This window comes from Balaenoptera physalus, assembly GCF_965194825.1.
Source record: "Balaenoptera physalus genome assembly, chromosome: X".
In the NCBI taxonomy this organism is placed as follows: domain Eukaryota; kingdom Metazoa; phylum Chordata; class Mammalia; order Artiodactyla; family Balaenopteridae; genus Balaenoptera; species Balaenoptera physalus.
Genome location: NC_138903.1, coordinates 142,173,006 through 142,200,194, shown reverse-complemented (window position 1 = coordinate 142,200,194; position 27,189 = coordinate 142,173,006).

The window sequence follows — 27,189 nt, the reverse complement described above, 5'->3', positions numbered from 1 at the left end:
GTACATGTTAGGGTTAGGGTAGGGGTTAGGGTTAGGGTACGCGTTAGTGTTAGGGTAGTTATTAAACCTATCCCAGTCTCTAGATACCCCTTAGCACGTAAAGGAATATTATTTGGAGGTCCAGCCATGGAGAAGAGTTTAGACACTAGGATAAGATAAGGAACACACCCATTATAAAGAAATCACATTAGGATTCTCTTTTTAAGCTGTTCCTTAAAACACTAGTGCTTAGGAAATCTATTGGAGGCAGAAGCAGTCAAGGGTAACCAAGGGTTAGGGTTAGGCTTGGGGTTAGGCTTAGGGTACGGCTTAGGGTACGGGTTCGGGGAGGGGTTCGGGTACGGCGTAGGGTATGGGTTAGGGTTAGGGTTAGGGTTAGTGTTAGGGTTAGGGCTCGGTTTAGGGTATTGGTTAGGATTAGGGTACGTGTTAGGGTTAGGGTAGGGGTTAGGGTTAGGGTACGCGTTAGTGTTAGGGTAGTTATTAAACCTATCCCACTCTCTAGATACCCCTTAGCACGTAAAGGAATATTATTTGGAGGTCCAGCCATGGAGAAGAGTTTAGACACTAGGATAAGATAAGGACACACCCATTATAAAGAAATCACATTAGGATTCTCTTTTTAAGCTGTTCCTTAAAACTCTAGTGCTTAGGAAATCTATTGGAGGCAGAAGCATTCAAGAGTAGCCTAGGGTTAGGGTTAGGCTTAGGGTACGGCTTAGGGTACGGCTTAGGGTACGGGTTCGGGGAAGGGTTCGGGAACGGCGTAGGGTATGGGATAGGGTTAGGGTTAGGGTTAGTGTTAGGGTTAGGGCTCGGTTTAGGGTATTGGTTAGGATTAGGGTACGTGTTAGGGTTAGGGTAGGGGTTAGGGTTAGGGTACGCGTTAGTGTTAGGGTAGTTATTAAACCTATCCCACTCTCTAGATACCCCTTAGCACGTAAAGGAATATTATTTGGAGGTCCAGCCATGGAGAAGAGTTTAGACACTAGGATAAGATAAGGAACACACCCATTATAAAGAAATCACATTAGGATTCTCTTTTTAAGCTGTTCCTTAAAACACTAGTGCTTAGGAAATCTATTGGAGGCAGAAGCATTCAAGGGTAGCCTAGGGTTAGGGTTAGGCTTAGGGTTAGGCTTAGGGTACGGCTTAGGGTACGGGTTCGGGGAAGGGTTCGGGAACGGCGTAGGGTATGGGTTAGGGTTAGGGTTAGGGTTAGTGTTAGGGTTAGGGATCGGTTTAGGGTACGGGTTAGGATTAGGGTACATGTTAGGGTTAGGGTAGGGGTTAGGGTTAGGGTACGCATTAGGGTTAGGGTAGTAATTAAACCTATCCCACTCTCTAGATACACCTTAGCACGTAAAGGAATATTATTTGGGGGTCCAGCCATGGAGAAGAGTTTAGACACTAGGATAAGATAAGGAACACACCCATTATAAAGAAATCACATTAGGATTCTCTTTTTAAGCTGTTCCTTAAAACACTAGTGCTTAGGAAATCTATTGGAGGCAGAAGCAGTCAAGGGTAGCCTAGTGTTAGGGTTATGCTTAGGGTACGGCTTAGGGTAAGGCTTAGGGTACGGGTTCGGGGAGGGCTTCTGGTACAGCGTAGGGTATGGGTTAGGGTTAGGGTTAGTGTTAGGGTTAGGGCTCGGTTTAGGGTATTGGTTAGGATTAGGGTATGTGTTAGGGTTAGGGTAGGGGTTAGAGTTAGGGTACGCGTTAGTGTTAGGGTAGTTATTAAACATAACCCACTCTCTAGATACCCCTTAGCACGTAAAGGAATATTATTTGGAGATCCAGCCATGGAGAAGAGTTTAGACACTAGGATAAGATAAGGAACACACCCATTATAAAGAAATCACATTAGGATTCTCTTTTTAAGCTGTTCCTTAAAACACTAGTGCTTAGGAAATCTATTGGAGGCAGAAGCAGTCAAGGGTAGCCGAGGGTTAGGGTTAGGCTTGGTGTTAGGCTTAGGGTACGGCTTAGGGTACGGGTTCGGGGAGGGGTTCGGGTAAGGCGTAGGGTATGGGTTAGGGTTAGGGTTAGGGTTAGTGTTAGGGTTAGGGCTCCGTTTAGGGTACGTGTTAGGAGTAGGGTACATGTTAGGGTTAGGGTAGGGGTTAGGGTTAGGGTACGCGTTAGGGTTAGGGTAGTTATTAAACCTATCCCACTCTCTAGCTACACCTTAGCACGTAAAGGAATATTATTTGGGGGTCCAGCCATGGAGAAGAGTTCAGACACTAGAATAAGATAAGGAACACACCCATTATAAAGAAATCACAATAGGATTCTCTTTTTAAGCTGTTCCTTAAAACACTAGTGCTTAGGAAATCTATTGGAAGCAGAAGCAGTCAAGGGTAGCCTAGGGTTAGGGTTAGGCTTAGGGTACGGCTTAGGGTACGGCTTAGGGTACGGGTTCGGGGAGGGCTTCGGGTAAGGCGTAGGGTATGGGTTAGGGTTAGGGTTAGGGTTAGTGTTAGGGTTAGGGCTCGGTTTAGGGTACGGGTTAGGATTCGGGTACATGTTAGGTTTAGGGTAGGGGTAGGGTTAGGGTACGCGTTAGGGTTAGGGTAGTTATTAAACCTATCCCACTCTCTAGATACACCTTAGCACGTAAAGGAATATTATTTGGGGGTCCAGCCATGGAGAAGAGTTTAGACACTAGGATCAGATAAGGAACACACCCATTATAAAGAAATCACATTAGGATTCTCTTTTTAAGCGGTTCCTTAAAACACTAGTGCTTAGGAAATCTATTGGAGGCAGAAGCAGTCAAGGGAAGCCTAGGGTTAGGGTTAGGCTTAGGGTACGGCTTAGGGTAAGGCTTAGGGTATGGGTTCGGGGAGGGCTTCTGGTACGGCGTAGGGTATTGGTTAGGGTTAGGGTTAGTGTTAGGGTTAGGGCTCGGTTTAGGGTATTGGTTAGGATTAGGGTACATGTTAGGGTTATGGTAGGGGTTAGCGTTAGGGTACGCGTTAGTGTTAGGGTAGTTATTAAACCTATCCCAGTCTCTAGATACCCCTTAGCACGTAAAAGAATATTATTTGATGGTCCAGCCATGGAGAAGAGTTTAGACACTAGGATAAGATAAGGAACACACCCATTATAAAGAAATCACATTAGGATTCTCTTTTTAAGCTGTTCCTTAAAACACTAGTGCTTAGGAAATCTATTGGAGGCAGAAGCATTCAAGGGTAGCCTAGGGTTAGGGTTAGGCTTAGGGTTAGGCTTAGGGTACGGCTTAGGGTACGGGTTCGGGGAGGGGTTCGGGAACGGCGTAGGGTATGGGTTAGGGTTAGTGTTAGGGTTAGTGTTAGGGTTAGGGCTCGGTTTAGGGTACGGGTTAGGATTAGGGTACATGTTAGGGTTAGGGTAGGGGTTAGGGTTAGGGTACGCGTTAGTGTTAGGGTAGTTATTAAACCTATCCCAGTCTCTAGATACCCCTTAGCACGTAAAGGAATATTATTTGGAGGTCCAGCCATGGAGAAGAGTTTAGACACTAGGATAAGATAAGGAACACACCCATTATAAAGAAATCACATTAGGATTCTCTTTTTAAGCTGTTCCTTAAAACACTAGTGCTTAGGAAATCTATTGGAGGCAGAAGCAGTCAAGGGTAGCCTAGTGTTAGGGTTATGCTTAGGGTACGGCTTAGGGTAAGGCTTAGGGTACGGGTTCGGGGAGGGCTTCTGGTACAGCGTAGGGTATGGGTTAGGGTTAGGGTTAGTGTTAGGGTTAGGGCTCGGTTTAGGGTATTGGTTAGGATTAGGGTATGTGTTAGGGTTAGGGTAGGGGTTAGAGTTAGGGTACGCGTTAGTGTTAGGGTAGTTATTAAACATAACCCACTCTCTAGATACCCCTTAGCACGTAAAGGAATATTATTTGGAGATCCAGCCATGGAGAAGAGTTTAGACACTAGGATAAGATAAGGAACACACCCATTATAAAGAAATCACATTAGGATTCTCTTTTTAAGCTGTTCCTTAAAACACTAGTGCTTAGGAAATCTATTGGAGGCAGAAGCAGTCAAGGGTAGCCGAGGGTTAGGGTTAGGCTTGGTGTTAGGCTTAGGGTACGGCTTAGGGTACGGGTTCGGGGAGGGGTTCGGGTAAGGCGTAGGGTATGGGTTAGGGTTAGGGTTAGGGTTAGTGTTAGGGTTAGGGCTCCGTTTAGGGTACGTGTTAGGAGTAGGGTACATGTTAGGGTTAGGGTAGGGGTTAGGGTTAGGGTACGCGTTAGGGTTAGGGTAGTTATTAAACCTATCCCACTCTCTAGCTACACCTTAGCACGTAAAGGAATATTATTTGGGGGTCCAGCCATGGAGAAGAGTTCAGACACTAGAATAAGATAAGGAACACACCCATTATAAAGAAATCACAATAGGATTCTCTTTTTAAGCTGTTCCTTAAAACACTAGTGCTTAGGAAATCTATTGGAAGCAGAAGCAGTCAAGGGTAGCCTAGGGTTAGGGTTAGGCTTAGGGTACGGCTTAGGGTAGGGCTTAGGGTACGGGTTCGGGGAGGGCTTCGGGTAAGGCGTAGGGTATGGGTTAGGGTTAGGGTTAGGGTTAGTGTTAGGGTTAGGGCTCGGTTTAGGGTACGGGTTAGGATTCGGGTACATGTTAGGTTTAGGGTAGGGGTAGGGTTAGGGTACGCGTTAGGGTTAGGGTAGTTATTAAACCTATCCCACTCTCTAGATACACCTTAGCACGTAAAGGAATATTATTTGGGGGTCCAGCCATGGAGAAGAGTTTAGACACTAGGATCAGATAAGGAACACACCCATTATAAAGAAATCACATTAGGATTCTCTTTTTAAGCGGTTCCTTAAAACACTAGTGCTTAGGAAATCTATTGGAGGCAGAAGCAGTCAAGGGAAGCCTAGGGTTAGGGTTAGGCTTAGGGTACGGCTTAGGGTAAGGCTTAGGGTATGGGTTCGGGGAGGGCTTCTGGTACGGCGTAGGGTATTGGTTAGGGTTAGGGTTAGTGTTAGGGTTAGGGCTCGGTTTAGGGTATTGGTTAGGATTAGGGTACATGTTAGGGTTAGGGTAGGGGTTAGCGTTAGGGTACGCGTTAGTGTTAGGGTAGTTATTAAACCTATCCCAGTCTCTAGATACCCCTTAGCACGTAAAAGAATATTATTTGATGGTCCAGCCATGGAGAAGAGTTTAGACACTAGGATAAGATAAGGAACACACCCATTATAAAGAAATCACATTAGGATTCTCTTTTTAAGCTGTTCCTTAAAACACTAGTGCTTAGGAAATCTATTGGAGGCAGAAGCATTCAAGGGTAGCCTAGGGTTAGGGTTAGGCTTAGGGTTAGGCTTAGGGTACGGCTTAGGGTACGGGTTCGGGAACGGCGTAGGGTATGGGTTAGGGTTAGTGTTAGGGTTAGTGTTAGGGTTAGGGCTCGGTTTAGGGTACGGGTTAGGATTAGGGTACATGTTAGGGTTAGGGTAGGGGTTAGGGTTAGGGTACGCGTTAGTGTTAGGGTAGTTATTAAACCTATCCCAGTCTCTAGATACCCCTTAGCACGTAAAGGAATATTATTTGGAGGTCCAGCCATGGAGAAGAGTTTAGACACTAGGATAAGATAAGGAACACACCCATTATAAAGAAATCACATTAGGATTCTCTTTTTAAGCTGTTCCTTAAAACACTAGTGCTTAGGAAATCTATTGGAGGCAGAAGCAGTCAAGGGTAACCAAGGGTTAGGGTTAGGCTTGGGGTTAGGCTTAGGGTACGGCTTAGGGTACGGGTTCGGGGAGGGGTTCGGGTACGGCGTAGGGTATGGGTTAGGTTTAGGGTTAGGGTTAGTGTTAGGGTTACGGCTCGGTTTAGGGTATTGGTTAGGATTAGGGTACGTGTTAGGGTTAGGGTAGGGGTTAGGGTTAGGGTACGCGTTAGGGTTAGGGTAGTTATTAAACCTATCCCACTCTCTAGGTACACCTTAGCACGTAAAGGAATATTATTTGGGGGTCCAGCCATGGAGAAGAGTTCAGACACTAGAATAAGATAAGGAACACACCCATTATAAAGAAGTCACAATAGGATTCTCTTTTTAAGATGTTCCTTAAAACACTAGTGCTTAGGAAATCTATTGGAGGCAGAAGCAGTCAAGGGTAGCCTAGGGTTAGGGTTAGGCTTAGGGTACGGCTTAGGGTACGGCTTAGGGTACGGGTTCGGGGAGGGCTTCGGGTAAGGCGTAGGGTATGGGTTAGGGTTAGGGTTAGGGTTAGTGTTAGGGTTAGGGCTCGGTTTAGGGTACGGGTTAGGATTCGGGTACATGTTAGGTTAAGGGTAGGGGTAAGGTTAGGGTACGCGTTAGTGTTAGGGTAGTTATTAAACCTATCCCACTCTCTAGATACACCTTAGCACGTAAAGGAATATTATTTGGGGGTCTAGCCATGGAGAAGAGTTTAGACACTAGGATAAGATAAGGAACACACCCATTATAAAGAAATCACATTAGGATTCTCTTTTTAAGCTGTTCCTTAAAACACTAGTGCTTAGGAAATCTATTGGAGGCAGAAGCAGTCAAGGGAAGCCTAGGGTTAGGGTTAGGCTTAGGGTACGGCTTAGGGTAAGGCTTAGGGTATGGGTTCGGGGAGGGCTTCTGGTACGGCGTAGGGTATTGGTTAGGGTTAGGGTTAGTGTTAGGGTTAGGGCTCGGTTTAGGGTATTGGTTAGGATTAGGGTACGTGTTAGTGTTAGGGTAGGGGTTAGCGTTAGGGTACGCGTTAGTGTTAGGGTAGTTATTAAACCTATCCCAGTCTCTAGATACCCCTTAGCACGTAAAAGAATATTATTTGGAGGTCCAGCCATGGAGAAGAGTTTAGACACTAGGATAAGATAAGGAACACACCCATTATAAAGAAATCACATTAGGATTCTCTTTTTAAGCTGTTCCTTAAAACACTAGTGCTTAGGAAATCTATTGGAGGCAGAAGCATTCAAGGGTAGCCTAGGGTTAGGGTTAGGCTTAGGGTTAGGCTTAGGGTACGGCTTAGGGTACGGGTTCGGGGAGGGGTTCGGGAACGGCGTAGGGTATGGGTTAGGGTTAGGGTTAGGGTTAGTGTTAGGGTTAGGGCTCGGTTTAGGGTACGGGTTAGGATTAGGGTACATGTTAGGGTTAGGGTAGGGGTTAGGGTTAGGGTACGCGTTAGTGTTAGGGTAGTTATTAAACCTATCACAGTCTCTAGATACCCCTTAGCACGTAAAGGAATATTATTTGGAGGTCCAGCCATGGAGAAGAGTTTAGACACTAGGATAAGATAAGGAACACACCCATTATAAAGAAATCACATTAGGATTCTCTTTTTAAGCTGTTCCTTAAAACACTAGTGCTTAGGAAATCTATTGGAGGCAGAAGCAGTCAAGGGTAACCAAGGGTTAGGGTTAGGCTTGGGGTTAGGCTTAGGGTACGGCTTAGGGTACGGGTTCGGGGAAGGGTTCGGGAACGGCGTAGGGTATGGGATAGGGTTAGGGTTAGAGTTAGTGTTAGGGTTAGGGCTCGGTTTAGGGTACGGGTTAGGATTAGGGTACATGTTAGGGTTAGGGTAGGGGTTAGGGTTAGGGTACGCGTTAGGGTTAGGGTAGTTATTAAACCTATCCCACTCTCTAGATACCCCTTAGCACGTAAAGGAATATTATTTGGAGTTCCAGCCATGGAGAAGAGTTTAGACACTAGGATAAGATAAGGAACACACCCATTATAAAGAAATCACATTAGGATTCTCTTTTTAAGCTGTTCCTTAAAACACTAGTGCTTAGGAAATCTATTGGAGGCAGAAGCAGTCAAGGGTAGCCTAGGGTTAGGGTTAGGCTTAGGGTACGGCTTAGGGTACGGCTTAGGGTACGGGTTCGGGGAGGGTTTCGGGTACGGCGTAGGATATGGGTTAGGGTTAGGGTTAGGGTTAGTGTTAGGGTTAGGGCTCGGTTTAGGGTATTGGTTAGGATTAGGGTACGTTTTAGGGTTAGGGTAGGGGTTAGGGTTAGGGTACGCGTTAGTGTTAGGGTAGTTATTAAACCTATCCCACTCTCTAGATACCCCTTAGCACGTAAAGGAATATTATTTGGAGGTCCAGCCATGGAGAAGAGTTTAGACACTAGGATAAGATAAGGAACACACCCATTATAAAGAAATCACATTAGGATTCTCTTTTTAAGCTGTTCCTTAAAACACTAGTGCTTAGGAAATCTATTGGAGGCAGAAGCAGTCAAGGGTAGCCTAGGGTTAGGGTTAGGCTTGGTGTTAGGCTTAGGGTACGGCTTAGGGTACGGGTTCGGGGAGGGGTTCGGGTACGGCGTAGGGTATGGGTTAGGGTTAGGGTTAGGGTTAGTGTTAGGGTTAGGGCTCCGTTTAGGGTACGTGTTAGGTGTAGGGTACATGTTAGGGTTAGGGTAGGGGTTAGGGTTAGGGTACGCGTTAGGGTTAGGGTAGTTATTAAACCTATCCCACTCTCTAGGTACACCTTAGCACGTAAAGGAATATTATTTGGGGGTCCAGCCATGGAGAAGAGTTCAGACACTAGAATAAGATAAGGAACACACCCATTATAAAGAAATCACAATAGGATTCTCTTTTTAAGCTGTTCCTTAAAACACTAGTGCTTAGGAAATCTATTGGAGGCAGAAGCAGTCAAGGGTAGCCTAGGGTTAGGGTTAGGCTTAGGGTACGGCTTAGGGTACGGCTTAGGGTACGGGTTCGGGGAGGGCTTCGGGTAAGGCGTAGGGTATGGGTTAGGGTTAGGGTTAGGGTTAGTGTTAGGGTTAGGGCTCGGTTTAGGGTACAGGTTAGGATTCGGGTACATGTTAGGTTTAGGGTAGGGGTAGGGTTAGGGTACGCGTTAGGGTTAGGGTAGTTATTAAACCTATCCCACTCTCTAGATACACCTTAGCACGTAAAGGAATATTATTTGGGGGTCCAGCCATGGAGAAGAGTTTAGACACTAGGATAAGATAAGGAACACACCCATTATAAAGAAATCACATTAGGATTCTCTTTTTAAGCTGTTCCTTAAAACACTAGTGTTTAGGAAATCTATTGGAGGCAGAAGCAGTCAAGGGTAGCCGAGGGTTAGGGTTAGGCTTGGTGTTAGGCTTAGGGTACGGCTTAGGGTACGGGTTCGGGGAGGGGTTCGGGTACGGCGTAGGGTATGGGTTAGGGTTAGGGTTAGGGTTAGTGTTACGGTTAGGGCTCCGTTTAGGGTACGTGTTAGGAGTAGGGTACATGTTAGGGTTAGGGTAGGGGTTAGGGTTAGGGTACGCGTTAGTGTTAGGGTAGTTATTAAACCTATCCCAGTCTCTAGATACCCCTTAGCACGTAAAGGAATATTATTTGGAGGTCCAGCCATGGAGAAGAGTTTAGACACTAGGATAAGATAAGGAACACACCCATTATAAAGAAATCACATTAGGATTCTCTTTTTAAGCTGTTCCTTAAAACACTAGTGCTTAGGAAATCTATTGGAGGCAGAAGCAGTCAAGGGTAACCAAGGGTTAGGGTTAGGCTTGGGGTTAGGCTTAGGGTACGGCTTAGGGTACGGGTTCGGGGAGGGGTTCGGGTACGGCATAGGGTATGGGTTAGGGTTAGGGTTAGGGTTAGTGTTAAGGTTAGGGCTCGGTTTAGGGTACGGGTTAGGATTAGGGTACATGTTAGGGTTAGGGTAGGGGTTAGGGTTAGGGTACGCGTTAGGGTTAGGGTAGTTATTAAACCTATCCCACTCTCTAGATACCCCTTAGCACGTAAAGGAATATTATTTGGAGGTCCAGCCATGGAGAAGAGTTTAGACACTAGGATAAGATAAGGAACACACCCATTATAAAGAAATCACATTAGGATTCTATTTTTAAGCTGTTCCTTAAAACACTAGTGCTTAGGAAATCTATTGGAGGCAGAAGCAGTCAAGGGTAGCCTAGGGTTAGGTTTAGGCTTAGGGTACGGCTTAGGGTACGGCTTAGGGTACGGGTTCGGGGAGGGCTTCGGGTACGGCGTAGGGTATGGGTTAGGGTTAGGGTTAGTGTTAGGGTTAGGGCTCGGTTTAGGGTATTGGTTAGGAAAAGGGTACGTGTTAGGGTTAGGGTAGGGGTTAGGGTTAGGGTACGCGTTAGTGTTAGGGTAGTTATTAAACCTATCCCACTCTCTAGATACCCCTTAGCACGTAAAGGAATATTATTTGGAGGTCCAGCCATGGAGAAGAGTTTAGACACTAGGATCAGATAAGGAACACACCCATTATAAAGAAATCACATTAGGATTCTCTTTTTAAGCGGTTCCTTAAAACACTAGTGCTTAGGAAATCTATTGGAGGCAGAAGCAGTCAAGGGAAGCCTAGGGTTAGGGTTAGGCTTAGGGTACGGCTTAGGGTAAGGCTTAGGGTATGGGTTCGGGGAGGGCTTCTGGTACGGCGTAGGGTATTGGTTAGGGTTAGGGTTAGTGTTAGGGTTAGGGCTCGGTTTAGGGTATTGGTTAGGATTAGGGTACATGTTAGGGTTAGGGTAGGGGTTAGCGTTAGGGTACGCGTTAGTGTTAGGGTAGTTATTAAACCTATCCCAGTCTCTAGATACCCCTTAGCACGTAAAAGAATATTATTTGATGGTCCAGCCATGGAGAAGAGTTTAGACACTAGGATAAGATAAGGAACACACCCATTATAAAGAAATCACATTAGGATTCTCTTTTTAAGCTGTTCCTTAAAACACTAGTGCTTAGGAAATCTATTGGAGGCAGAAGCATTCAAGGGTAGCCTAGGGTTAGGGTTAGGCTTAGGGTTAGGCTTAGGGTACGGCTTAGGGTACGGGTTCGGGGAGGGGTTCGGGAACGGCGTAGGGTATGGGTTAGGGTTAGTGTTAGGGTTAGTGTTAGGGTTAGGGCTCGGTTTAGGGTACGGGTTAGGATTAGGGTACATGTTAGGGTTAGGGTAGGGGTTAGGGTTAGGGTACGCGTTAGTGTTAGGGTAGTTATTAAACCTATCCCAGTCTCTAGATACCCCTTAGCACGTAAAGGAATATTATTTGGAGGTCCAGCCATGGAGAAGAGTTTAGACACTAGGATAAGATAAGGAACACACCCATTATAAAGAAATCACATTAGGATTCTCTTTTTAAGCTGTTCCTTAAAACACTAGTGCTTAGGAAATCTATTGGAGGCAGAAGCAGTCAAGGGTAGCCTAGTGTTAGGGTTATGCTTAGGGTACGGCTTAGGGTAAGGCTTAGGGTACGGGTTCGGGGAGGGCTTCTGGTACAGCGTAGGGTATGGGTTAGGGTTAGGGTTAGTGTTAGGGTTAGGGCTCGGTTTAGGGTATTGGTTAGGATTAGGGTATGTGTTAGGGTTAGGGTAGGGGTTAGAGTTAGGGTACGCGTTAGTGTTAGGGTAGTTATTAAACATAACCCACTCTCTAGATACCCCTTAGCACGTAAAGGAATATTATTTGGAAATCCAGCCATGGAGAAGAGTTTAGACACTAGGATAAGATAAGGAACACACCCATTATAAAGAAATCACATTAGGATTCTCTTTTTAAGCTGTTCCTTAAAACACTAGTGCTTAGGAAATCTATTGGAGGCAGAAGCAGTCAAGGGTAGCCGAGGGTTAGGGTTAGGCTTGGTGTTAGGCTTAGGGTACGGCTTAGGGTACGGGTTCGGGGAGGGGTTCGGGTAAGGCGTAGGGTATGGGTTAGGGTTAGGGTTAGGGTTAGTGTTAGGGTTAGGGCTCCGTTTAGGGTACGTGTTAGGAGTAGGGTACATGTTAGGGTTAGGGTAGGGGTTAGGGTTAGGGTACGCGTTAGGGTTAGGGTAGTTATTAAACCTATCCCACTCTCTAGCTACACCTTAGCACGTAAAGGAATATTATTTGGGGGTCCAGCCATGGAGAAGAGTTCAGACCTAGAATAAGATAAGGAACACACCCATTATAAAGAAATCACAATAGGATTCTCTTTTTAAGCTGTTCCTTAAAACACTAGTGCTTAGGAAATCTATTGGAAGCAGAAGCAGTCAAGGGTAGCCTAGGGTTAGGGTTAGGCTTAGGGTACGGCTTAGGGTACGGCTTAGGGTACGGGTTCGGGGAGGGCTTCGGGTAAGGCGTAGGGTATGGGTTAGGGTTAGGGTTAGGGTTAGTGTTAGGGTTAGGGCTCGGTTTAGGGTACGGGTTAGGATTCGGGTACATGTTAGGTTTAGGGTAGGGGTAGGGTTAGGGTACGCGTTAGGGTTAGGGTAGTTATTAAACCTATCCCACTCTCTAGATACACCTTAGCACGTAAAGGAATATTATTTGGGGGTCCAGCCATGGAGAAGAGTTTAGACACTAGGATCAGATAAGGAACACACCCATTATAAAGAAATCACATTAGGATTCTCTTTTTAAGCGGTTCCTTAAAACACTAGTGCTTAGGAAATCTATTGGAGGCAGAAGCAGTCAAGGGAAGCCTAGGGTTAGGGTTAGGCTTAGGGTACGGCTTAGGGTAAGGCTTAGGGTATGGGTTCGGGGAGGGCTTCTGGTACGGCGTAGGGTATTGGTTAGGGTTAGGGTTAGTGTTAGGGTTAGGGCTCGGTTTAGGGTATTGGTTAGGATTAGGGTACATGTTAGGGTTAGGGTAGGGGTTAGCGTTAGGGTACGCGTTAGTGTTAGGGTAGTTATTAAACCTATCCCAGTCTCTAGATACCCCTTAGCACGTAAAAGAATATTATTTGATGGTCCAGCCATGGAGAAGAGTTTAGACACTAGGATAAGATAAGGAACACACCCATTATAAAGAAATCACATTAGGATTCTCTTTTTAAGCTGTTCCTTAAAACACTAGTGCTTAGGAAATCTATTGGAGGCAGAAGCATTCAAGGGTAGCCTAGGGTTAGGGTTAGGCTTAGGGTTAGGCTTAGGGTACGGCTTAGGGTACGGGTTCGGGAACGGCGTAGGGTATGGGTTAGGGTTAGTGTTAGGGTTAGTGTTAGGGTTAGGGCTCGGTTTAGGGTACGGGTTAGGATTAGGGTACATGTTAGGGTTAGGGTAGGGGTTAGGGTTAGGGTACGCGTTAGTGTTAGGGTAGTTATTAAACCTATCCCAGTCTCTAGATACCCCTTAGCACGTAAAGGAATATTATTTGGAGGTCCAGCCATGGAGAAGAGTTTAGACACTAGGATAAGATAAGGAACACACCCATTATAAAGAAATCACATTAGGATTCTCTTTTTAAGCTGTTCCTTAAAACACTAGTGCTTAGGAAATCTATTGGAGGCAGAAGCAGTCAAGGGTAACCAAGGGTTAGGGTTAGGCTTGGGGTTAGGCTTAGGGTACGGCTTAGGGTACGGGTTCGGGGAGGGGTTCGGGTACGGCATAGGGTATGGGTTAGGGTTAGGGTTAGGGTTAGTGTTAGGGTTACGGCTCGGTTTAGGGTATTGGTTAGGATTAGGGTACGTGTTAGGGTTAGGGTAGGGGTTAGGGTTAGGGTACGCGTTAGGGTTAGGGTAGTTATTAAACCTATCCCACTCTCTAGGTACACCTTAGCACGTAAAGGAATATTATTTGGGGGTCCAGCCATGGAGAAGAGTTCAGACACTAGAATAAGATAAGGAACACACCCATTATAAAGAAGTCACAATAGGATTCTCTTTTTAAGATGTTCCTTAAAACACTAGTGCTTAGGAAATCTATTGGAGGCAGAAGCAGTCAAGGGTAGCCTAGGGTTAGGGTTAGGCTTAGGGTACGGCTTAGGGTACGGCTTAGGGTACGGGTTCGGGGAGGGCTTCGGGTAAGGCGTAGGGTATGGGTTAGGGTTAGGGTTAGGGTTAGTGTTAGGGTTAGGGCTCGGTTTAGGGTACGGGTTAGGATTCGGGTACATGTTAGGTTAAGGGTAGGGGTAAGGTTAGGGTACGCGTTAGTGTTAGGGTAGTTATTAAACCTATCCCACTCTCTAGATACACCTTAGCACGTAAAGGAATATTATTTGGGGGTCTAGCCATGGAGAAGAGTTTAGACACTAGGATAAGATAAGGAACACACCCATTATAAAGAAATCACATTAGGATTCTCTTTTTAAGCTGTTCCTTAAAACACTAGTGCTTAGGAAATCTATTGGAGGCAGAAGCAGTCAAGGGAAGCCTAGGGTTAGGGTTAGGCTTAGGGTACGGCTTAGGGTAAGGCTTAGGGTATGGGTTCGGGGAGGGCTTCTGGTACGGCGTAGGGTATTGGTTAGGGTTAGGGTTAGTGTTAGGGTTAGGGCTCGGTTTAGGGTATTGGTTAGGATTAGGGTACGTGTTAGTGTTAGGGTAGGGGTTAGCGTTAGGGTACGCGTTAGTGTTAGGGTAGTTATTAAACCTATCCCAGTCTCTAGATACCCCTTAGCACGTAAAAGAATATTATTTGGAGGTCCAGCCATGGAGAAGAGTTTAGACACTAGGATAAGATAAGGAACACACCCATTATAAAGAAATCACATTAGGATTCTCTTTTTAAGCTGTTCCTTAAAACACTAGTGCTTAGGAAATCTATTGGAGGCAGAAGCATTCAAGGGTAGCCTAGGGTTAGGGTTAGGCTTAGGGTTAGGCTTAGGGTACGGCTTAGGGTACGGGTTCGGGGAGGGGTTCGGGAACGGCGTAGGGTATGGGTTAGGGTTAGGGTTAGGGTTAGTGTTAGGGTTAGGGCTCGGTTTAGGGTACGGGTTAGGATTAGGGTACATGTTAGGGTTAGGGTAGGGGTTAGGGTTAGGGTACGCGTTAGTGTTAGGGTAGTTATTAAACCTATCACAGTCTCTAGATACCCCTTAGCACGTAAAGGAATATTATTTGGAGGTCCAGCCATGGAGAAGAGTTTAGACACTAGGATAAGATAAGGAACACACCCATTATAAAGAAATCACATTAGGATTCTCTTTTTAAGCTGTTCCTTAAAACACTAGTGCTTAGGAAATCTATTGGAGGCAGAAGCAGTCAAGGGTAACCAAGGGTTAGGGTTAGGCTTGGGGTTAGGCTTAGGGTACGGCTTAGGGTACGGGTTCGGGGAAGGGTTCGGGAACGGCGTAGGGTATGGGATAGGGTTAGGGTTAGAGTTAGTGTTAGGGTTAGGGCTCGGTTTAGGGTACGGGTTAGGATTAGGGTACATGTTAGGGTTAGGGTAGGGGTTAGGGTTAGGGTACGCGTTAGGGTTAGGGTAGTTATTAAACCTATCCCACTCTCTAGATACCCCTTAGCACGTAAAGGAATATTATTTGGAGTTCCAGCCATGGAGAAGAGTTTAGACACTAGGATAAGATAAGGAACACACCCATTATAAAGAAATCACATTAGGATTCTCTTTTTAAGCTGTTCCTTAAAACACTAGTGCTTAGGAAATCTATTGGAGGCAGAAGCAGTCAAGGGTAGCCTAGGGTTAGGGTTAGGCTTAGGGTACGGCTTAGGGTACGGCTTAGGGTACGGGTTCGGGGAGGGTTTCGGGTACGGCGTAGGATATGGGTTAGGGTTAGGGTTAGGGTTAGTGTTAGGGTTAGGGCTCGGTTTAGGGTATTGGTTAGGATTAGGGTACGTGTTAGGGTTAGGGTAGCGGTTAGGGTTAGGGTACGCTTTAGTGTTAGGGTAGTTATTAAACCTATCCCACTCTCTAGATACCCCTTAGCACGTAAAGGAATATTATTTGGAGGTCCAGCCATGGAGAAGAGTTTAGACACTAGGATAAGATAAGGAACACACCCATTATAAAGAAATCACATTAGGATTCTCTTTTTAAGCTGTTCCTTAAAACACTAGTGCTTAGGAAATCTATTGGAGGCAGAAGCATTCAAGGGTAGCCTAGGGTTAGGGTTAGGCTTAGGGTTAGGCTTAGGGTACGGCTTAGGGTACGGGTTCGGGGAGGGCTTCGGGTAAGGCGTAGGGTATGGGTTAGGGTTAGGGTTAGGGTTAGTGTTAGGGTTAGGGCTCGGTTTAGGGTACAGGTTAGGATTCGGGTACATGTTAGGTTTAGGGTAGGGGTAGGGTTAGGGTACGCGTTAGGGTTAGGGTAGTTATTAAACCTATCCCACTCTCTAGATACACCTTAGCACGTAAAGGAATATTATTTGGGGGTCCAGCCATGGAGAAGAGTTTAGACACTAGGATAAGATAAGGAACACACCCATTATAAAGAAATCACAATAGGATTCTCTTTTTAAGCTGTTCCTTAAAACACTAGTGCTTAGGAAATCTATTGGAGGCAGAAGCAGTCAAGGGTAGCCTAGGGTTAGGGTTAGGCTTGGGGTTAGGCTTAGGGTACGGCTTAGGGTACGGGTTCGGGGAGGGGTTCGGGTACGGCGTAGGGTATGGGTTAGGGTTAGGGTTAGGGTTAGTGTTAGGGTTAGGGCTCCGTTTAGGGTACGTGTTAGGTGTAGGGTACATGTTAGGGTTAGGGTAGGGGTTAGGGTTAGGGTACGCGTTAGGGTTAGGGTAGTTATTAAACCTATCCCACTCTCTAGGTACACCTTAGCACGTAAAGGAATATTATTTGGGGGTCCAGCCATGGAGAAGAGTTCAGACACTAGAATAAGATAAGGAACACACCCATTATAAAGAAATCACAATAGGATTCTCTTTTTAAGCTGTTCCTTAAAACACTAGTGCTTAGGAAATCTATTGGAGGCAGAAGCAGTCAAGGGTAGCCTAGGGTTAGGGTTAGGCTTAGGGTACGGCTTAGGGTACGGCTTAGGGTACGGGTTCGGGGAGGGCTTCGGGTAAGGCGTAGGGTATGGGTTAGGGTTAGGGTTAGGGTTAGTGTTAGGGTTAGGGCTCGGTTTAGGGTACAGGTTAGGATTCGGGTACATGTTAGGTTTAGGGTAGGGGTAGGGTTAGGGTACGCGTTAGGGTTAGGGTAGTTATTAAACCTATCCCACTCTCTAGATACACCTTAGCACGTAAAGGAATATTATTTGGGGGTCCAGCCATGGAGAAGAGTTTAGACACTAGGATAAGATAAGGAACACACCCATTATAAAGAAATCACAATAGGATTCTCTTTTTAAGCTGTTCCTTAAAACACTAGTGCTTAGGAAATCTATTGGAGGCAGAAGCAGTCAAGGGTAGCCTAGGGTTAGGGTTAGGCTTGGGGTTAGGCTTAGGGTACGGCTTAGGGTACGGGTTCGGGGAGGGGTTCGGGTACGGCGTAGGGTATGGGTTAGGGTTAGGGTTAGGGTTAGTGTTAGGGTTAGGGCTCCGTTTAGGGTACGTGTTAGGTGTAGGGTACATGTTAGGGTTAGGGTAGGGGTTAGGGTTAGGGTACGCGTTAGGGTTAGGGTAGTTATTAAACCTATCCCACTCTCTAGGTACACCTTAGCACGTAAAGGAATATTATTTGGGGGTCCAGCCATGGAGAAGAGTTCAGACACTAGAATAAGATAAGGAACACACCCATTATAAAGAAATCACATTAGGATTCTCTTTTTAAGCTGTTCCTTAAAACACTAGTGCTTAGGAAATCTATTGGAGGCAGAAGCAGTCAAGGGTAGCCTAGGGTTAGGGTTAGGCTTAGGGTACGGCTTAGGGTACGGCTTAGGGTACGGGTTCGGGGAGGGCTTCGGGTAAGGCGTAGGGTATGGGTTAGGGTTAGGGTTAGGGTTAGTGTTAGGGTTAGGGCTCGGTTTAGGGTACAGGTTAGGATTCGGGTACATGTTAGGTTTAGGGTAGGGGTAGGGTTAGGGTACGCGTTAGGGTTAGGGTAGTTATTAAACCTATCCCACTCTCTAGATACACCTTAGCACGTAAAGGAATATTATTTGGGGGTCCAGCCATGGAGAAGAGTTTAGACACTAGGATAAGATAAGGAACACACCCATTATAAAGAAATCACATTAGGATTCTCTTTTTAAGCTGTTCCTTAAAACACTAGTGCTTAGGAAATCTATTGGAGGCAGAAGCAGTCAAGGGTAGCCGAGGGTTAGGGTTAGGCTTGGTGTTAGGCTTAGGGTACGGCTTAGGGTACGGGTTCGGGGAGGGGTTCGGGTACGGCGTAGGGTATGGGTTAGGGTTAGGGTTAGGGTTAGTGTTACGGTTAGGGCTCCGTTTAGGGTACGTGTTAGGAGTAGGGTACATGTTAGGGTTAGGGTAGGGGTTAGGGTTAGGGTACGCGTTAGGGTTAGGGTACTTATTAAACCTATCCCACTCTCTAGATACACCTTAGCACGTAAAGGAATATTATTTGGAGGTCCAGCCATGGAGAAGAGTTTAGACACTAGGATAAGATAAGGAACACACCCATTATAAAGAAATCACATTAGGATTCTCTTTTTAAGCTGTTCCTTAAAACACTAGTGCTTAGGAAATCGATTGGAGGCAGAAGCAGTCAAGGGTAGCCTAGGGTTAGGGTTAGGCTTAGGGTACGGCTTAGGGTACGGCTTAGGGTACGGGTTCGGGGAGGGCTTCGGGTACGGCGTAGGGTATGGGTTAGGGTTAGGGTTAGGGTTAGTGTTAGGGTTAGGGCTCGGTTTAGGGTATTGGTTAGGATTAGGGAACGTGTTAGGGTTAGGGTAGGGGTTAGGGTTAGGGTACGCGTTAGTGTTAGGGTAGTTATTAAACCTATCCCAGTCTCTAGATACCCCTTAGCACGTAAAGGAATATTATTTGGAGGTCCAGCCATGGAGAAGAGTTTAGACACTAGGATAAGATAAGGAACACACCCATTATAAAGAAATCACATTAGGATTCTCTTTTTAAGCTGTTCCTTAAAACACTAGTGCTTAGGAAATCTATTGGAGGCAGAAGCAGTCAAGGGTAACCAAGGGTTAGGGTTAGGCTTGGGGTTAGGCTTAGGGTACGGCTTAGGGTACGGGTTCGGGGAGGGGTTCGGGTACGGCATAGGGTATGGGTTAGGGTTAGGGTTAGGGTTAGTGTTAAGGTTAGGGCTCGGTTTAGGGTACGGGTTAGGATTAGGGTACATGTTAGGGTTAGGGTAGGGGTTAGGGTTAGGGTACGCGTTAGGGTTAGGGTAGTTATTAAACCTATCCCACTCTCTAGATACCCCTTAGCACGTAAAGGAATATTATTTGGAGGTCCAGCCATGGAGAAGAGTTTAGACACTAGGATAAGATAAGGAACACACCCATTATAAAGAAATCACTTTAGGATTCTATTTTTAAGCTGTTCCTTAAAACACTAGTGCTTAGGAAATCTATTGGAGGCAGAAGCAGTCATGGGTAGCCTAGGGTTAGGTTTAGGCTTAGGGTACGGCTTAGGGTACGGCTTAGGGTACGGGTTCGGGGAGGGCTTCGGGTACGGCGTAGGGTATGGGTTAGGGTTAGGGTTAGTGTTAGGGTTAGGGCTCGGTTTAGGGTATTGGTTAGGAAAAGGGTACGTGTTAGGGTTAGGGTAGGGGTTAGGGTTAGGGTACGCGTTAGTGTTAGGGTAGTTATTAAACCTATCCCACTCTCTAGATACCCCTTAGCACGTAAAGGAATATTATTTGGAGGTCCAGCCATGGAGAAGAGTTTAGACACTAGGATAAGATAAGGAACACACCCATTATAAAGAAATCACATTAGGATTCTCTTTTTAAGCTGTTCCTTAAAACACTAGTGCTTAGGAAATCTATTGGAGGCAGAAGCAGTCAAGGGTAGCCTAGGGTTAGGGTTAGGCTTGGTGTTAGGCTTAGGGTACGGCTTAGGGTACGGGTTCGGGGAGGGGTTCGGGTACGGCGTAGGGTATGGGTTAGGGTTAGGTTTAGGGTTAGTGTTAGGGTTAGGGCTCCGTTTAGGGTACGTGTTAGGAGTAGGGTACATGTTAGGGTTAGGGTAGGGGTTAGGGTTAGGGTACGCGTTAGGGTTAGGGTAGTTATTAAACCTATCCCACTCTCTAGATACACCTTAGCACGTAAAGGAATATTATTTGGGGGTCCAGCCATGGAGAAGAGTTCAGACACTAGAATAAGATAAGGAACACACCCATTATAAAGAAATCACAATAGGATTCTCTTTTTAAGCTGTTCCTTAAAACACTAGTGCTTAGGAAATCTATTGGAGGCAGAAGCAGTCAAGGGTAGCCTAGGGTTAGGGTTAGGCTTAGGGTACGGCTTAGGGTACGGCTTAGGGTACGGGTTCGGGGAGGGCTTCGGGTAAGGAGTATGGTATGGGTTAGGGTTAGGGTTAGGGTTAGTGTTAGGGTTAGGGCTCGGTTTAGGGTACGGGTTAGGATTCGGGTACATGTTAGGTTTAGGGTAGGGGTAGGGTTAGGGTACGCGTTAGGGTTAGGGTAGTTATTAAACCTATCCCACTCTCTAGATACACCTTAGCACGTAAAGGAATATTATTTGGGGGTCCAGCCATGGAGAAGAGTTTAGACACTAGGATAAGATAAGGAACACACCCATTATAAAGAAATCACATTAGGATTCTCTTTTTAAGCTGTTCCTTAAAACACTAGTGCTTAGGAAATCTATTGGAGGCAGAAGCATTCAAGGGTAGCCTAGGGTTAGGGTTAGGCTTAGGGTTAGGCTTAGGGTACGGCTTAGGGTACGGGTTCAGGGAGGGGTTCGGGAACGGCGTAGGGTATGGGTTAGGGTTAGGGTTAGGGTTAGTGTTAGGGTTAGGGCTCGGTTTAGGGTACGGGTTAGGATTAGTGTACGTGTTAGGGTTAGGGTAGGGGTTAGGGTTAGGGTACGCGTTAGTGTTAGGGTAGTTATTAAACCTATCCCAGTCTCTAGATACCCCTTAGCACGTAAAGGAATATTATTTGGAGGTCCAACCATGGAGAAGAGTTTAGACACTAGGATAAGATAAGGAACACACCCATTATAAAGAAATCACATTAGGATTCTCTTTTTAAGCTGTTCCTTAAAACACTAGTGCTTAGGAAATCTATTGGAGGCAGAAGCAGTCAAGGGTAACCAAGGGTTAGGGTTAGGCTTGGGGTTAGGCTTAGGGTACGGCTTAGGGTACGGGTTCGGGGAGGGGTTCGGGTACGGCGTAGGGTATGGTTTAGGGTTAGGGTTAGGGTTAGTGTTAGGGTTAGGGATCGGTTTAGGGTACGGGTTAGGATTAGGGTACATGTTAGGGTTAGGGTAGGGGTTAGGGTTAGGGTACGCATTAGGGTTAGGGTAGTAATTAAACCTATCCCACTCTCTAGATACACCTTAGCACGTAAAGGAATATTATTTGGGGGTCCAGCCATGGAGAAGAGTTTAGACACTAGGATAAGATAAGGAACACACCCATTATAAAGAAATCACATTAGGATTCTCTTTTTAAGCTGTTCCTTAAAACACTAGTGCTTAGGAAATCTATTGGAGGCAGAAGCAGTCAAGGGTAGACTAGTGTTAGGGTTATGCTTAGGGTACGGCTTAGGGTAAGGCTTAGGGTACGGGTTCGGGGAGGGCTTCTGGTACAGCGTAGGGTATGGGTTAGGGTTAGGGTTAGTGTTAGGGTTAGGGCTCGGTTTAGGGTATTGGTTAGGATTAGGGTATGTGTTAGGGTTAGGGTAGGGGTTAGAGTTAGGGTACGCGTTAGTGTTAGGATAGTTATTAAACATAACCCACTCTCTAGATACCCCTTAGCACGTAAAGGAATATTATTTGGAGATCCAGCCATGGAGAAGAGTTTAGACACTAGGATAAGATAAGGAACACACCCATTATAAAGAAATCACATTAGGATTCTCTTTTTAAGCTGTTCCTTAAAACACTAGTGCTTAGGAAATCTATTGGAGGCAGAAGCAGTCAAGGGTAGCCGAGGGTTAGGGTTAGGCTTGGTGTTAGGCTTAGGGTACGGCTTAGGGTACGGGTTCGGGGAGGGGTTCGGGTAAGGCGTAGCGTATGGGTTAGGGTTAGGGTTAGGGTTAGTGTTAGGGTTAGGGCTCCGTTTAGGGTACGTGTTAGGAGTAGGGTACATGTTAGGGTTAGGGTAGGGGTTAGGTTTAGGGTACGCGTTAGGGTTAGGGTAGTTATTAAACCTATCCCACTCTCTAGCTACACCTTAGCACGTAAAGGAATATTATTTGGGGGTCCAGCCATGGAGAAGAGTTCAGACACTAGAATAAGATAAGGAACACACCCATTATAAAGAAATCACAATAGGATTCTCTTTTTAAGCTGTTCCTTAAAACACTAGTGCTTAGGAAATCTATTGGAAGCAGAAGCAGTCAAGGGTAGCCTAGGGTTAGGGTTAGGCTTAGGGTACGGCTTAGGGTACGGCTTAGGGTACGGGTTCGGGGAGAGCTTCGGGTAAGGCGTAGGGTATGGGTTAGGGTTAGGGTTAGGGTTAGGGTTAGGGCTCGGTTTAGGGTATTGGTTAGGATTAGGGTACGTGTTAGTGTTAGGGTAGGGGTTAGCGTTAGGGTACGCGTTAGTGTTAGGGTAGTTATTAAACCTATCCCAGTCTCTAGATACCCCTTAGCACGTAAAAGAATATTATTTGGAGGTCCAGCCATGGAGAAGAGTTTAGACACTAGGATAAGATAAGGAACACACCCATTATAAAGAAATCACATTAGGATTCTCTTTTTAAGCTGTTCCTTAAAACACTAGTGCTTAGGAAATCTATTGGAGGCAGAAGCATTCAAGGGTAGCCTAGGGTTAGGGTTAGGCTTAGGGTTAGGCTTAGGGTACGGCTTAGGGTACGGGTTCGGGGAGGGGTTCGGGAACGGCGTAGGGTATGGGTTAGGGTTAGGGTTAGGGTTAGTGTTAGGGTTAGGGCTCGGTTTAGGGTACGGGTTAGGATTAGGGTACATGTTAGGGTTAGGGTAGGGGTTAGGGTTAGGGTACGCGTTAGTGTTAGGGTAGTTATTAAACCTATCACAGTCTCTAGATACCCCTTAGCACGTAAAGGAATATTATTTGGAGGTCCAGCCATGGAGAAGAGTTTAGACACTAGGATAAGATAAGGAACACACCCATTATAAAGAAATCACATTAGGATTCTCTTTTTAAGCTGTTCCTTAAAACACTAGTGCTTAGGAAATCTATTGGAGGCAGAAGCAGTCAAGGGTAACCAAGGGTTAGGGTTAGGCTTGGGGTTAGGCTTAGGGTACGGCTTAGGGTACGGGTTCGGGGAAGGGTTCGGGAACAGCGTAGGGTATGGGATAGGGTTAGGTTTAGAGTTAGTGTTAGGGTTAGGGCTCGGTTTAGGTTACGGGTTAGGATTAGGGTACATGTTAGGGTTAGGGTAGGGGTTAGGGTTAGGGTACGCGTTAGGGTTAGGGTAGTTATTAAACCTATCCCACTCTCTAGATACCCCTTAGCACGTAAAGGAATATTATTTGGAGTTCCAGCCATGGAGAAGAGTTTAGACACTAGGATAAGATAAGGAACACACCCATTATAAAGAAATCACATTAGGATTCTCTTTTTAAGCTGTTCCTTAAAACACTAGTGCTTAGGAAATCTATTGGAGGCAGAAGCAGTCAAGGGTAGCCTAGGGTTAGGGTTAGGCTTAGGGTACGGCTTCGGGTACGGCTTAGGGTACGGGTTCGGGGAGGGTTTCGGGTACGGCGTAGGATATGGGTTAGGGTTAGGGTTAGGGTTAGTGTTAGGGTTAGGGCTCGGTTTAGGGTACGGGTTAGGATTAGGGTACATGTTAGGGTTAGGGTAGGGGTTAGGGTTAGGGTACGCGTTAGTGTTAGGGTAGTTATTAAACCTATCACAGTCTCTAGATACCCCTTAGCACGTAAAGGAATATTATTTGGAGGTCCAGCCATGGAGAAGAGTTTAGACACTAGGATAAGATAAGGAACACACCCATTATAAAGAAATCACATTAGGATTCTCTTTTTAAGCTGTTCCTTAAAACACTAGTGCTTAGGAAATCTATTGGAGGCAGAAGCAGTCAAGGGTAACCAAGGGTTAGGGTTAGGCTTGGGGTTAGGCTTAGGGTACGGCTTAGGGTACGGGTTCGGGGAAGGGTTCGGGAACGGCGTAGGGTATGGGATAGGGTTAGGGTTAGAGTTAGTGTTAGGGTTAGGGCTCGGTTTAGGGTACGGGTTAGGATTAGGGTACATGTTAGGGTTAGGGTAGGGGTTAGGGTTAGGGTACGCGTTAGGGTTAGGGTAGTTATTAAACCTATCCCACTCTCTAGATACCCCTTAGCACGTAAAGGAATATTATTTGGAGTTCCAGCCATGGAGAAGAGTTTAGACACTAGGATAAGATAAGGAACACACCCATTATAAAGAAATCACATTAGGATTCTCTTTTTAAGCTGTTCCTTAAAACACTAGTGCTTAGGAAATCTATTGGAGGCAGAAGCAGTCAAGGGTAGCCTAGGGTTAGGGTTAGGCTTAGGGTACGGCTTAGGGTACGGCTTAGGGTACGGGTTCGGGGAGGGTTTCGGGTACGGCGTAGGATATGGGTTAGGGTTAGGGTTAGGGTTAGTGTTAGGGTTAGGGCTCGGTTTAGGGTATTGGTTAGGATTAGGGTACGTGTTAGGGTTAGGGTAGGGGTTAGGGTTAGGGTACGCGTTAGTGTTAGGGTAGTTATTAAACCTATCCCACTCTCTAGATACCCCTTAGCACGTAAAGGAATATTATTTGGAGGTCCAGCCATGGAGAAGAGTTTAGACACTAGGATAAGATAAGGAACACACCCATTATAAAGAAATCACATTAGGATTCTCTTTTTAAGCTGTTCCTTAAAACACTAGTGCTTAGGAAATCTATTGGAGGCAGAAGCAGTCAAGGGTAGCCTAGGGTTAGGGTTAGGCTTAGGGTACGGCTTAGGGTACGGCTTAGGGTACGGGTTCGGGGAGGGTTTCGGGTACGGCGTAGGATATGGGTTAGGGTTAGGGTTAGGGTTAGTGTTAGGGTTAGGGCTCGGTTTAGGGTACGGGTTAGGATTAGGGTACATGTTAGGGTTAGGGTAGGGGTTAGGGTTAGGGTACGCGTTAGTGTTAGGGTAGTTATTAAACCTATCACAGTCTCTAGATACCCCTTAGCACGTAAAGGAATATTATTTGGAGGTCCAGCCATGGAGAAGAGTTTAGACACTAGGATAAGATAAGGAACACACCCATTATAAAGAAATCACATTAGGATTCTCTTTTTAAGCTGTTCCTTAAAACACTAGTGCTTAGGAAATCTATTGGAGGCAGAAGCAGTCAAGGGTAACCAAGGGTTAGGGTTAGGCTTGGGGTTAGGCTTAGGGTACGGCTTAGGGTACGGGTTCGGGGAAGGGTTCGGGAACGGCGTAGGGTATGGGATAGGGTTAGGGTTAGAGTTAGTGTTAGGGTTAGGGCTCGGTTTAGGGTACGGGTTAGGATTAGGGTACATGTTAGGGTTAGGGTAGGGGTTAGGGTTAGGGTACGCGTTAGGGTTAGGGTAGTTATTAAACCTATCCCACTCTCTAGATACCCCTTAGCACGTAAAGGAATATTATTTGGAGTTCCAGCCATGGAGAAGAGTTTAGACACTAGGATAAGATAAGGAACACACCCATTATAAAGAAATCACATTAGGATTCTCTTTTTAAGCTGTTCCTTAAAACACTAGTGCTTAGGAAATCTATTGGAGGCAGAAGCAGTCAAGGGTAGCCTAGGGTTAGGGTTAGGCTTGGTGTTAGGCTTAGGGTACGGCTTAGGGTACGGGTTCGGGGAGGGGTTCGGGTACGGCGTAGGGTATGGGTTAGGGTTAGGGTTAGGGTTAGTGTTAGGGTTAGGGCTCCGTTTAGGGTACGTGTTAGGTGTAGGGTACATGTTAGGGTTAGGGTAGGGGTTAGGGTTAGGGTACGCGTTAGGGTTAGGGTAGTTATTAAACCTATCCCACTCTCTAGGTACACCTTAGCACGTAAAGGAATATTATTTGGGGGTCCAGCCATGGAGAAGAGTTCAGACACTAGAATAAGATAAGGAACACACCCATTATAAAGAAATCACAATAGGATTCTCTTTTTAAGCTGTTCCTTAAAACACTAGTGCTTAGGAAATCTATTGGAGGCAGAAGCAGTCAAGGGTAGCCTAGGGTTAGGGTTAGGCTTAGGGTACGGCTTAGGGTACGGCTTAGGGTACGGGTTCGGGGAGGGCTTCGGGTAAGGCGTAGGGTATGGGTTAGGGTTAGGGTTAGGGTTAGTGTTAGGGTTAGGGCTCGGTTTAGGGTACAGGTTAGGATTCGGGTACATGTTAGGTTTAGGGTAGGGGTAGGGTTAGGGTACGCGTTAGGGTTAGGGTAGTTATTAAACCTATCCCACTCTCTAGATACACCTTAGCACGTAAAGGAATATTATTTGGGGGTCCAGCCATGGAGAAGAGTTTAGACACTAGGATAAGATAAGGAACACACCCATTATAAAGAAATCACATTAGGATTCTCTTTTTAAGCTGTTCCTTAAAACACTAGTGTTTAGGAAATCTATTGGAGGCAGAAGCAGTCAAGGGTAGCCGAGGGTTAGGGTTAGGCTTGGTGTTAGGCTTAGGGTACGGCTTAGGGTACGGGTTCGGGGAGGGGTTCGGGTACGGCGTAGGGTATGGGTTAGGGTTAGGGTTAGGGTTAGTGTTAAGGTTAGGGCTCGGTTTAGGGTACGGGTTAGGATTAGGGTACATGTTAGGGTTAGGGTAGGGGTTAGGGTTAGGGTACGCGTTAGTGTTAGGGTAGTTATTAAACCTATCCCAGTCTCTAGATACCCCTTAGCACGTAAAGGAATATTATTTGGAGGTCCAGCCATGGAGAAGAGTTTAGACACTAGGATAAGATAAGGAACACACCCATTATAAAGAAATCACATTAGGATTCTCTTTTTAAGCTGTTCCTTAAAACACTAGTGCTTAGGAAATCTATTGGAGGCAGAAGCAGTCAAGGGTAACCAAGGGTTAGGGTTAGGCTTGGGGTTAGGCTTAGGGTACGGCTTAGGGTACGGGTTCGGGGAGGGGTTCGGGTACGGCATAGGGTATGGGTTAGGGTTAGGGTTAGGGTTAGTGTTAAGGTTAGGGCTCGGTTTAGGGTACGGGTTAGGATTAGGGTACATGTTAGGGTTAGGGTAGGGGTTAGGGTTAGGGTACGCGTTAGGGTTAGGGTAGTTATTAAACCTATCCCACTCTCTAGATACCCCTTAGCACGTAAAGGAATATTATTTGGAGGTCCAACCATGGAGAAGAGTTTAGACACTAGGATAAGATAAGGAACACACCCATTATAAAGAAATCACATTAGGATTCTATTTTTAAGCTGTTCCTTAAAACACTAGTGCTTAGGAAATCTATTGGAGGCAGAAGCAGTCAAGGGTAGCCTAGGGTTAGGTTTAGGCTTAGGGTACGG